At 45.1% G+C, this 11,845-nt stretch overlaps 1 long non-coding RNA gene across 1 annotated transcript; it reads left to right on the top strand.

Moving 5' to 3' along the window:
- Positions 1-877: 877 nt before the first annotated feature.
- LOC123453272 lies at positions 878-9,762 on the top strand. Its single transcript, XR_006632720.1, has 3 exons — positions 878-937; positions 3,480-4,288; positions 9,705-9,762. It is a non-coding gene; the product is annotated as an uncharacterized LOC123453272 (long non-coding RNA).
- The last annotated feature ends 2,083 nt before the right edge of the window (positions 9,763-11,845 follow it).

Raw genomic sequence — 11,845 nt, forward strand, 5'->3', positions numbered from 1 at the left:
GTTGGGCCTCGAAGGCCCGAGAGGCGTGGCCGGCTTCCTCCCGCCCCTCCTCCTCCTCCTTTTCCTCCTCCTCGTCCTCCTCCTCCTCCTCCCTGGCCGTGGGCGCCGCGCGGTGGGCTCGGCGAGTCGAGGGGGCCGGTCAGCCGGCTGCCCCCGCCCCTGCGCCCCCGGAGCGCTCGGGAGGCCGCCCGCAAGATGGCGGCGGCGCTGAGGAGCCGACTGTTCCTCGGCGGCGGCTGCTGCTGCCCGGCGCGGAGAGCGTTCCTCCTCTTCCCGGCTCCGGGTGTGACGAGGGCCGCGGCCCGGCGCGCTCCGTGCTCGGCGGAGGACGGCTGGAGGGGACTCCCGGGGAGCCGCGGGCGCGCTGCCCGGCCTGGTGCCGCTTCTCACCCGCCCTCCTCCCCACCCCTTACCGCCGAGACCCGCCGACCTGCGTGCGCCGCGCCGCCCGAGCAAGAAACGCGTCCTGGGCGATGACTGCTAAAGCCCCGAGCGGACCACGGCTCAGGGGGGCTGTGCTTGCACCCAACGCTCGCCAAGACCAGCGGCTTTCAGAAGGCGCTTAAAGGAGCGTCTTCGCTTCGACGGTGCCCATCTTTTCTGTGCCTTGCGCTCCACCCGTGGAGCAGCGGGGTGCACCCGACGCCGCCTTGCACCCTTGCAGGCCGCTGCGGACACCGGGGTCTTCCAGAACAGGCAGGTCGAATTCTAGGCTTCCTTTTCTTGTAACATACGGATATAAATGAAATGGTATTGGTGCTTTGGTAAAGTTTTCTTTAATTTGTTTTTTTAAAAAAAAAAAACAACTTGCTAGTAAATAAATTGCAGTGGCTCATGCCTATAATCCCAGCACTCTGGACCAGACTGCGATAGGAGGATTTGCCATGAGTTCAAGGCCAGCCTGGGCTGCAGTAAGACCCTATCTCAAGAACTCCTGGTAAGTAAGTCATGCCACTTTTATGCTTAAAATCTATCTCATGCTCACTCTGTGCCCTTGCTAAAATTACTTGGGCTGGAGAGATGGCTTAGCGGTTAAGCGCTTGCCTGTGAAGCCTAAGGACACCGGTTCGAGGCTCGGTTCCCCAGGTCCCACGTTAGCCAGATGCACAAGGGGGCGCACGTGTCTGGAGTTCGTTTGCAGTGGCTGGAAGCCCTGGCGCGCCCATTCTCTCTCTCTCCCTATGTCTGTCGCTCTCAAATAAATAAAAAATGAACAACAACAAAAAATTTTTAAAATTACTTAACCAATTAGAAGTTTGGCTTTTATCATCTGTAACATGAAGATTTTAATAGCAGTTACCTGCAGGTTGTTGTACAAGTGCTCAGTAGATGTTAGCTTTTATAGCGTACTATGCATATATAATTGTATAGGCTTCATGCTTGAGAACTTTTTGAAAATTTAAAATTTTCATAAGACCCATAAAATTCACTTTTGCTTACTTTCCCTATTTTACTGAGGTCCACCTTTTTAACAAAACCTTTTAAGTAAAATTATTCATGGTTGGAAAAACGAACTCCACATGCATGCACCACCTTGTGCATCTGGCTTATGCGGGTCCTGTGGAACTGAACCAAGGTCCTTTGGCTTTGCAGGTAAGCGCTTTAACTGCTAAGCCATCTCTCCAGCCCCACACGCAGCTTTTTAAAGTGGGTTTCTAAGGAGCTGAGCTTGGCCATCTCTGGGCTGGAGAAGCATGGTTAACTCCTGAACCATCTCCCCAGCTCCTGGGTTGGTTTGTTTATTTTGAAATAGGGTCTCACTCTGTAGCCCAGGGGGCCCTAGAACTCACTGTGAAACCCAGGCTTGGCCCGAACTCATAATGCTCCTCCTGCTGTATCCTCCCAAATACGGAAATTACAGGCATAAGCCATCTGTCCTACTAAAAATATTGCCTTCTCAACTTTTTTCAAGCCCATTGTTTTAAAAATAAAATGACATCTTAAATTAGCTGAAGCAATAATAGGTGAATTTTCAGTTTTTCAAGTAAGATCACAGAGATTTGTACTACTCCTATTAGAGGAATAGCTAGAGCTAATTTTGGACCCTGTGACCATGCATGGAAGAGACAAAGGAATCCCTGCTAGGGACTTAAACCTGTGATGATTACCAAAGCCTAATCTGTTATTTGAATGTCACTTGAAATTACCTGAAAGGTTTATTCTACAATCATGATAATTTTCTTGTTTGGGGGCTTTTGGTACTCTGGAATTAGAAAGCATTTTCTGCATAGTTGTGAATTTATTCTGCCTTTCAGTAACAATCTTTAAAGCAAGAATGATGCATTTAATGTTTTAAGTGACAAACCGGTGGAAATGTGTAAGCATACTTCTTAAAATCACACTTCTATCAGTACAGTGCTCAAATACTTGGCTGATTTTTTCTTTTTTTTTTTTTTCTTTTTCTATTTTTTTGAAGTAGGGTCTCACTCTAGTCCAGGCTGATCTGGAATTCACTCTGTAGTCTCAGGGTGGCCTCTAAATCGCAGTGATCCTCCTACCTCTGTCTCCCAAGTTCTTGGATTAAAGGTGCGTGCCACCAGGCCCGGCTAATGGCTGACTTTGTTTTTTAATTTTTTTTTTTCGTTTATTTTTATTTATTTATTTGAGAACAACAGACAGAGAGAGAAAGAGGCAGATAGAGAGCGAGAGAGAATGGGCGCTCCAGGGCCTCCAGCCACTGCAAACGAACTCCAGATGCATGTGCCCCCTTGTGCATCTGGCTAACGTGTGACCTGGGGAATCGAGCCTAGAACCGGAATCCTTAGGTTTCACAGGCAAGCACCTAACTGCTAAGCCATCTCTCCAGCCCATGGCTGACTTTTTTTAATGATACTTGTTTACCATCTCAGCCTAATAGTCACTGCACTCCCTTGATTGCTGGAATTGTACCTTACCTCTGTATCCACAACAGTGGAGGGTTATTAGGTGTCCCTTCCCCACGTCCCACTCTTGCTGTATCAGATCCCTAAAGCCTCTACCACAGCTGTGGTCATCTGAGCCCTTTTCCTCCCACATCCCTTTTCTGTAACTAAAGGTTTGGAATTACGCTCACTGAACTACCTAGTGCCCCTCAGATTTTACTTGCTGTAGGCCAGGATGGAAGGGGAAGAGAAAGAGAGATTCCTGATTCTTCATCCTGAAACAAGGCTCCTAGTAGGAAAGGTCTTAGGCATTGGTAGGTCTCTGCCTTTTTCCCACAAATGATGAATATTCAAAGAGTTGCTAGCTCCTCCCATATTGTAGTAGAAATGAAGGAGAGTGACTTACCTAGCCCTAACTCCATAGGATGTGATGAGCAGTAACTGATCACACTGCCTTTCCAGCATATCAGCAGTTGAAAAGTTTGTTTAGTATTTAGACCCCATGATGTACCAACATGAGCGTAGGAGACACTGATTAACATCTCACTGTTCAGAGCATGACGGCAAGCATTTTATACTCTAAACAACTGATAGGTAAATTGTCTTCTTTCTTTTCAGATTTCCAGAAGCTGTTGGGTCAGTAACAAAATGTCTCCCAGAGGACTGAAACAAATTAAACAAAAAAGCACCTCACAAATACTAACGAACATTCCTGAGACTAACTTGAAAACTAGGTCATTGAAGTGGCAAGATACACATTAGTAGCCAGATCTGTAAGTCCTCAGAGCTCTTGGGTCTTAAGATGGCAACTTAAGGCAGGAAAAAATATATTAAATCAAATACCCCTCGCTGAAGAGCCAGATAATATGTCTTGGAAATTGTTCATATTGCCACCACAAGCAGTTGCAAGTCTCATTTAACTCTTTGAAGTTAGAAGGGCCTTTGTACACCTACTGTTTCCACAGATCATCAGGTCAAGAAGGGGAAGTATCATGTCAGAGTAGGGTCAACAACAGAACAGTAACACAAACCACCTGACCACCTAGTGTGTGCAGGCATTGACTAGCTACTAAAGATACAAACACAGACTGGAGACATGGCTTAGCAGTCAAGGTGCCTGCCTGCAAAGCCTAAGGATCCATGTTCGATTCCCCAGATCCCACATAAACCAAACACACAAGGTGACGTAAGCTTGAAAGGTCGCACACACGCACAAGGTAACACACATCTGGGGTTCAGTTACTGTGGCTGGAGGCCCTACCATGCCAAATTCTCTCTCTCAAACACACACATGCGTGCGCACACACGTGCCAGTATGTTGGGCTTGCCTCAAAAAAAAAAAAAATGAGCATGAAGAAAGCAGTCCCTTTCAAGAACCTCACCCCAGCAGGGAAGATGGACATGTAAATAGATCGTAGTGTCATCTGGTAAGTACATCAGCATACTTGCAGAGAAATTAGGTTTCAGGCCTCCTGGGCCAGGTCATACTGCCTTGAGAGTTGGAGGTAATTACCCCTCACTGATTTCACAGGTACTTTCGAACTACACTCAGCTCATGTGCAGATCCCAATTCTGCCTCTCCTAAATGTCATGCTAGGCAGCGTTCATTGTCCCTCTGAGCTTCAACTACTGGCATTGTCAACAGAACAGGGACACAGCTTCATAAGAGTGAGGAAGACAGTAACCATCACTGTCCCTGGCACTTGAGTTGTTTTAGTCCCACATCACATTCAGCAAACTTATGTCCAAATGGCTGTGAGTAGAATTAGAAATAACCATCCATAAGAGAATCTTTTCTGGTATTTTGAAGCAGGGTCTCTAGCCCAGGCTGGCTTTTGAACTCACAGCCATCATCTTGCCTCAGCTAGGATTATAGGCATGAGCCACCATACACAGTTAAGAAAGAAATGATATTGGGCTGGATAAGGCATTTGCCTGCAAAGCCAAAGGACCCAGGTTCGATTCCCCAGGACCCACGTTAGTCAGATGCACAAAGGGGCACACACATCTGGAGTTCATTTGCAGTGGCTGGAGGCCCTGGCAAGCCCATCCCCCCCTTTCTCCCTCCTTCCCTCTCTCTCCTCCCTCTTTCTCTGTCAAATAAATTAAGATAAAATATTTTTAAAAAGAAATGTTATTGAAGACTGAAATGAGGGCTATAGGTTCCTTTGGGAACTCCAAAGATACCCCCCACACACCCACCCACACACAGCAGCAGCAATAGGTACTAGGAGCTTTGGAATAAATGTACAATGTCTGTAGGAACTGCTTTGAAAGACAATACTCAGTTGGATCTGCTTGTGCCTTTTTGGACTTCCAGTAACAGAACTTCTTAATTATTCCTTAAATACGGCTTGATGGAATCCAGAGTGAGCCCCACCCCACCCCAATTTTTGGAGACATTTTCATTGTTGTAGGCCATGCTGACTTAAAACTCGCCACTATTCCGCCTCTACCTCCCATGTGCTTGTACCACCACCCTTGGCCACTGAACTATTAAGCGAACTAAATATCAATGTTTTATTTTTTATTATTTATTTTCTTGGTGTGTAAGAAGGCAGGTGCATGCATGCCACAGTGCGTGTGTGGAGGTCTAAGGACAACTTTCAGGAGTCCTTCCTCACCTTCCATCTTGTTTTTTAGGTTGAGGATTTTCTCTCATTCTTTGCTGTACTTATTGTCCATCTTCTGGTCAGAGCCCACCACAGCTTCTGGCTTTTTACATGGAATTTAGAGATCAAATGCAGGTACCCAAGCTTGAGCAGCACATACTTTACCTACTAATCCTCCCCAGCAAAAATTTGAGAAACTCACAAGTACAAAACAATTTTAAGACTGTTTATTGGTGGGAGAGTGCTGGGGAGATGGCTGAGTGATTAAAGGCACTTTCTTGCAAAGCCTGGCAGCCCAGGTTCAATTCCCCAGCCACCCACCAGCATCTGTTAGCAGTAGCAAGAGACTCTGGTGTACCTACACACGTGCAAAAAGAATATTAATCATTTAGAGACTAGCTATTCATTGATGTGTTAAGCTTGTGCAAACTGTTAAGAAATGCTTTTGGGGCCAGCTCAGCTGTTAGAGGTGCTTGCAAAACTGGGGTTCAGTTCCTCAGCACCACATAAACCAAACCAATATGCAAACTGGTACATGCGTCGATGATCCCAATGTACCCACAACAGAGGGAGGTGGAGCCAGGAAAGCCTGAGCTCACAGGTCATTCTTTACTGTGCCTTAGCAGACACCTGAAGTTGTCCTCTGATCTCCACTTGTGCACCAATACTCAAATAATTTTTTATTATTTTATTTTTGAGAGAGGATGGGTGTGCAGGGTCTTTCATCCACTCCAGACACGTGCACCCCCTAGTGTGCATGTGCAGCATTGCACGCTTGCATCACTGTGTCTGACTATGTGGGATCTGGAGATTCGAACATGCATTCTTAGGCTTTGCTGGCAAGTACCTTAACCACTAAGCCATCTCTCCAGTTAAAACGCTTCCAGAAAGACCAACTCATAACAGAATATGAGAAGCATCCAGGCCTGACCAGGCTAGACAACATGACATGATTTCCTCCAAGGAGTCTGGGCCCTTAGACTCAGTTGGAGATACCCAGTCGTCCTGTGAATAGTGGGGCCTCCTTTTTCAGGCCTGTGACTGCTGCAGAAGGAAGAGATTGGAGCCTGGGGAGCTATAACAAGAAAGTAAGTGCTTACAGAAAGCAGGGAGAAAATTTTACCTAAAATACAAATAGCCTCAGAGTAGTGCTACACCCTGAGCCTTAGAAAGACCCATCCTAAGTGTTGAGCAGGGAGAACTGGCCGTAGGGGTCAGGATCATCTACCACTTCAGAGTAATCAGGACCATGAGTTTCAGCATGATCACTTACAAGGCACAGTCCATAATATAAAAGATACCCCTAATTTAACTAAAGTAGGAAACTACAAAATTTTAAAGTCAAATTCTATTTATTACTGAAAAAAATAAGTGTATTTTTGCAAGTCTATGCCCAAAATACCTAAGAAAACCTAAGAGTTGAAAGTTTTATTTTGTTCATAGTTTCAGAGGGTTCAGTCCATGCTTTCTTGGCTCTAGGCAAAATTCCATGATTGCAGTCATATGGTGGAAGAGGCTATTCATAACAAATTGGAAGTAGAAATAAGAAAAAAAAAGCTGAGGAGCAGGTACAGCCTTCAAAGATGCTCCCCCAAATAGCACCATTAACTAAAGACTTAATAACACATGTATCCAGGAAGCATTTATATTCATAAAAAGTTTATACATTTGATAACATTTTTTTCTTGAGCTGTACAGTCCAATAAAATTATGGTGGACCTACCTCCAAAAAAAAAAATAAAATGGAAGGAATAGAAATCAGCATTAAAGAGTCATTAAAAAAAAAAAAAAAACCTTGTGATAATTTGGATAGCCCCCAATATATTCAGTGTTTTATTAGTTTGTAGTTTGGATCTACAGCCACCTAGCTAGAGGAGGTGGAGCTTAGGGTCCAGCCCTAAGGTGTAGTGGTGGATTTGAGATTCCAATCTAAAGACATGCAAAATCCCTGAGTTCCCCCTGGAGTGCCCAAAGTGTGCTTTTGGCTTATGATCTCTTTGTGTGTGTCTCTCTCTCTCTTCCTCCCTCCCTCCCTCCCTCCTTCCCCCTCCTCCCCCCCCCCCATATGTATATCTCCTTGGACCTGTGAAAGCAGGCCAGCTTCTTCTGCCATTATGGAACTTTCCCTGGATCTGTAAGTTTCAACAAATCCTTTCCTCCATTAAAAAATAATAATATGGTAGAATGATTTATATCATACAGGAGCCATGGGTGGCTATTGAGCATGTGTGGCCAATATAGCTGAGAAACTGAATTTCAGTTGTATTAAGGTAGTTACACATGGCTAATGGAAGATCTTAATTCCCAAAGAAAATAATTGTACCAGCCTAGCCCCATGTGACAATGTAATTTGCTCAGTAAATAAGCAATACCGCAGTATTAACAATCATAATACAATTATGATATCCCATGTGTCTTGATAAAAAATCATTTATAGATATGTACAAATTATGGGGTGGCAGGGTGTAGGCATGTGTGCACATATGTGGAGGCAAGAAGAGGACGTTAAGTGTTCCCTGCCATTCTGCCTCATAGAAATGTGTACATCATAAAATAAGGCTATGTCCCCTATATTTAGAACTTCCCAACCTGAGCTTTTTCTGAGATGCTTCTTGATTTCTTTCCAGGCTATCAATCTTAAGAATACCTTGCTTATAAACTGGCGGGGGTGGTGGTGGTGCATGCCTTTAATCCCAGCACTTGGGAGGCAGAGGTAGAAGGATCGCCAAGAGTTCAAGGCCACCCTGATACTACACAGTGAATTCCAGGTCAGCCTGAGCTAGAGTGAAACCTTACCTCAAAAAACAAAAAGAAAAGGATACCTTGCTCGACTTGTTGCCTGATTCACCATTCTAATAGACACCTCTCACAGTTTGTCCACTTAGGGTTTGTAGTCAAGTAAATGGCCAGGTTAGCTGAAAAGACCATATAAAACATGAGCCTGGACAGGCAAGATCACATTACACTATATTTAGGCTCTTAAGTCACAGGCAACAAAAGTTACATGATAAAAACAAAATATGTAGCTAGGCATGGTGGCACAGGCCTTTAATCCCAGCACTCGAGAGGCAGAGGTAGGAGGATCACCATGAGTTCAAGGCTACCCTGAGACTACATAGTGAATTCCAGGTCAGCCTGAGCTAGAGTGAAACCCTACCTTGAAAAACAACCCCCCAAAAAAAGGCGTTCCAAAGCTTAGGAACTCAATGTGTAAAAGTTGAAGAACCAGGCCTAGAAATGACAAGAATGGGTAGGTTTCACAACACAGCTGGAGTACTAGTGATGTGGGTTCCAGTTTGACGCTGTAATCATTTGTTCAGGATTTGGTCATGGGATATCCATGACCTCACAGTGCCTGACACTAGCTACACAAGACCATCATAAGAGGAGGAAAAGACCATGACATCAAAATAAAAGAGACCAATTGAGAAGGGGAGGGGATATGATGGAGAATGGAATTTCAAAGGGGAAAATGGGGGGAGGGAGGGTATTAACCATGGGATACTTTTTATAATCATGGAAAATGTTAATAAAAATTGAGAAAAAAAATATTTGGTCATGGGAAAGGGAGAATGGACCACGTGTCTTCAGTCTGGCAGTGAAAGCACTATCATGCCTAAGGGCTTTAATATGGTAAGTAAAGCCAGGCATCATGGAGCATGCCTGTAATCCCAGCACTTGGGAGGTAGAAGCAGGAGAATAAGAGTTCGGGGTCATCAGCTATATAATGAGTTCAAGTGAGGCTACCCAGGGCCATATAAAACCCTTTCTCAACAACAAAAATAATTTAGGGGGCTGGAAAGATGGCTAGATGGATTAGTGATTAAGCGCTTGCCTGTGAAGCCTAAGGACCTCTGCATACCTTTTGGCTGGAATTCAGATCCACCCCCAGTGAAGCCTTGGGGCTGGACCCCAGCATACACCACTTACACCTTCTCCAGCCAGGCAGCTGAAGAGCCAACTTACAAGCTTAATAAAACACCTGAATCGGGCCAGGCATGGTGGTTTATACCTTTAATCCCAGCACTCGGGAGGCTGAGGTAGGATCACCGTGAGGTTGAGGCCAGCCTGGGCTAGAGCAAAACTCTACCTTGATTAAAAAAAAAAAAACCTGAGTCTATGGGGGGCATACATTTGCATTTAAACCACCACAACAACCCTCAATGAAAAGTATTCCTATTGTGATATCATAATTTCTGTTAAAATGACAAATTATCTCTTTTTTTGGTAGTGTCTCTAGTTCAAGCTGACCTGGAATTCGCTAGGTAGACTCTGGGTAGCCTTGAAGTCATGGCAACGTCCCCACTTCTGCCTCCAGAATGCTGAGATTAAAGGCGTGCACCATCAGGCTGGAGAAATGGCTTAGCGGTTAAGTCACTTGCCTGCAAAGCCAAAGGATCCAGGCTTGATTTTCCAGGACCCACATAAGCCAGATGCACAAAGTGGTGCATGTGGTTGGGGTTTGTTTGCAGCAGCTGGAGGCCCTGGTATGCCCATTCTATCTTCCCCCCCATTTGCCTCTGTCTCTCTCAAATGAATCAAATATTTGAAAACAAAACAAAACAGATGCTTAACTCTTTGTATCCCAAGCTAACATTGAACTCACTATGGAGCCAAAGAAGAGGGCATGGGGAGATGGCTCAGGATAAAACACCACTCAAGCTAGAGTATTCAAGTTTAATCCCCAGACCCCACGTAAAGAGCCATAAGCCATAACTGGCTTCTGTAATTCCAGCATTCTGATAGTGATGGTGTCACAGTCAGCTTCATGTCGCTGGGATGAACTTCCAAACCAGGCACAGTTTATGGGAGGAAGTAAATTTATTTGAAGCTTACAGATCCAGGGGAAGTTCCATAATGGCAGAAGAAGGTGGCCCCCTTTTATAGGTCCAGCAGAGAGAAAAACCATCACCAACATCATAAGGAAGCACTCCAGGAACCCCAGGCAGAGCTCATGCATTCTGCATACCTGTAGCTGGAAATTCCAGATCCATCCCCAAATACCTTAGGACTGGACCTAAAGTCCACCCACAGTGACACTAAGTTACAAGCTTGAATAAAACTGGATGTATTAGAGAACATTCCCTGGTCCCCAAAAGATTCATAACCATCTCATAGTATATTGTTTTCACTCCAAATTCAAAGGTCCCATAGTCTTTTCCCAACTTTAAGGTTATTCCAAACTCCCAAGTCTCATCTGAGATTTAAGGCTATCTTAACTGTGAGTCCTGTAAAATCAAAACAAGTTATATACTTTAAACATATAATGGCACAGGGTAAACATTTCCGTTGCTATAAGGCATAAGGAGAGATTGCACCAACGCAAACTCAATAACCATCAAGCAAACATCCTCCACTCAAGTCCGATATCATAACCAGTAACTGACAGTCTCCAGATTTTCCAATTCTGCCCCTCCAACTGGGCTGAGTGGCCAGGGAAATTTCTGTCTTGAGCCAGTAGTGCTCCATAGTAGTCCTTGCACAGTCCTGATACATCCAGAAAAACCGTTGCATCTCCAGACTAACCACAGTCCATCTTGCAATGACTTCAGCGGCCCCTTTATCAGGGTCATCATGCTCTGCCTCATGCCAGCCTCAGCATCCATGCAAACTAACACAAATGGCAAGATGGAGGCAGGGACAGAATTTCCCTGAAGCTTATGGCATACACAACAACCAACACGAGCTAGAATCCCCCTCAAGAAACCTTGCCTCAAATGAGGTGTATAGGTGAGCATTGACCTGTTTTGCACATGCCTGGGCTCCCATGAACACACACACACAAAAAGAAAAGCTAGCCAAGGATTGCCTCACACTTGTGATCCTTGGCTCCACCTTCAGAGTCCTGAGATTACAGGCATGAGCTATCACACCTGGGAGGGTCCTCATGCTTGCATATAGAAGCACTTTCTGGGGCTGGAGAGATGGCTTAGCGGTTAAGCGCTTGCCTGTGAAGCCTAAGGACCCTCGTTCGAGGCTCGGTTCCCCAGGTCCCACGTTAGCCAGATTCACAAGGAGACACACGTGTCTGGAGTTCGTTTGCAGTGGCTGGAAGCCCTGGCGCACCCATTCTCTCTCTCCCCCTCTATCTGTCTTTCTGTGTCTGTCGCTCTCAAATAAATAAAATAAATAAATAAAAATGAATAAAAAAAAATAAAGAAGCACTTTCCACTGAGCAGTCTACCCAGCTGTGTGAAAGACTTTTTTTTCCTTTGGATTTTTTCAAGGTAGGCTCTCGCTCTAGTCCAGACTGACCTGGAATTTACTATGTAGTTTCAGGGTGGCCTTGAACTCACAGTGATCCTCCTAACTCTGCCTCCCAAGTGCTGGGATTAAAGGCATGTGCCGCCTCACCTGGCTCATTTTTCAAAA

The sequence above is a fragment of the Jaculus jaculus genome, chromosome 11, assembly GCF_020740685.1.
Source record: "Jaculus jaculus isolate mJacJac1 chromosome 11, mJacJac1.mat.Y.cur, whole genome shotgun sequence".
In the NCBI taxonomy this organism is placed as follows: domain Eukaryota; kingdom Metazoa; phylum Chordata; class Mammalia; order Rodentia; family Dipodidae; genus Jaculus; species Jaculus jaculus.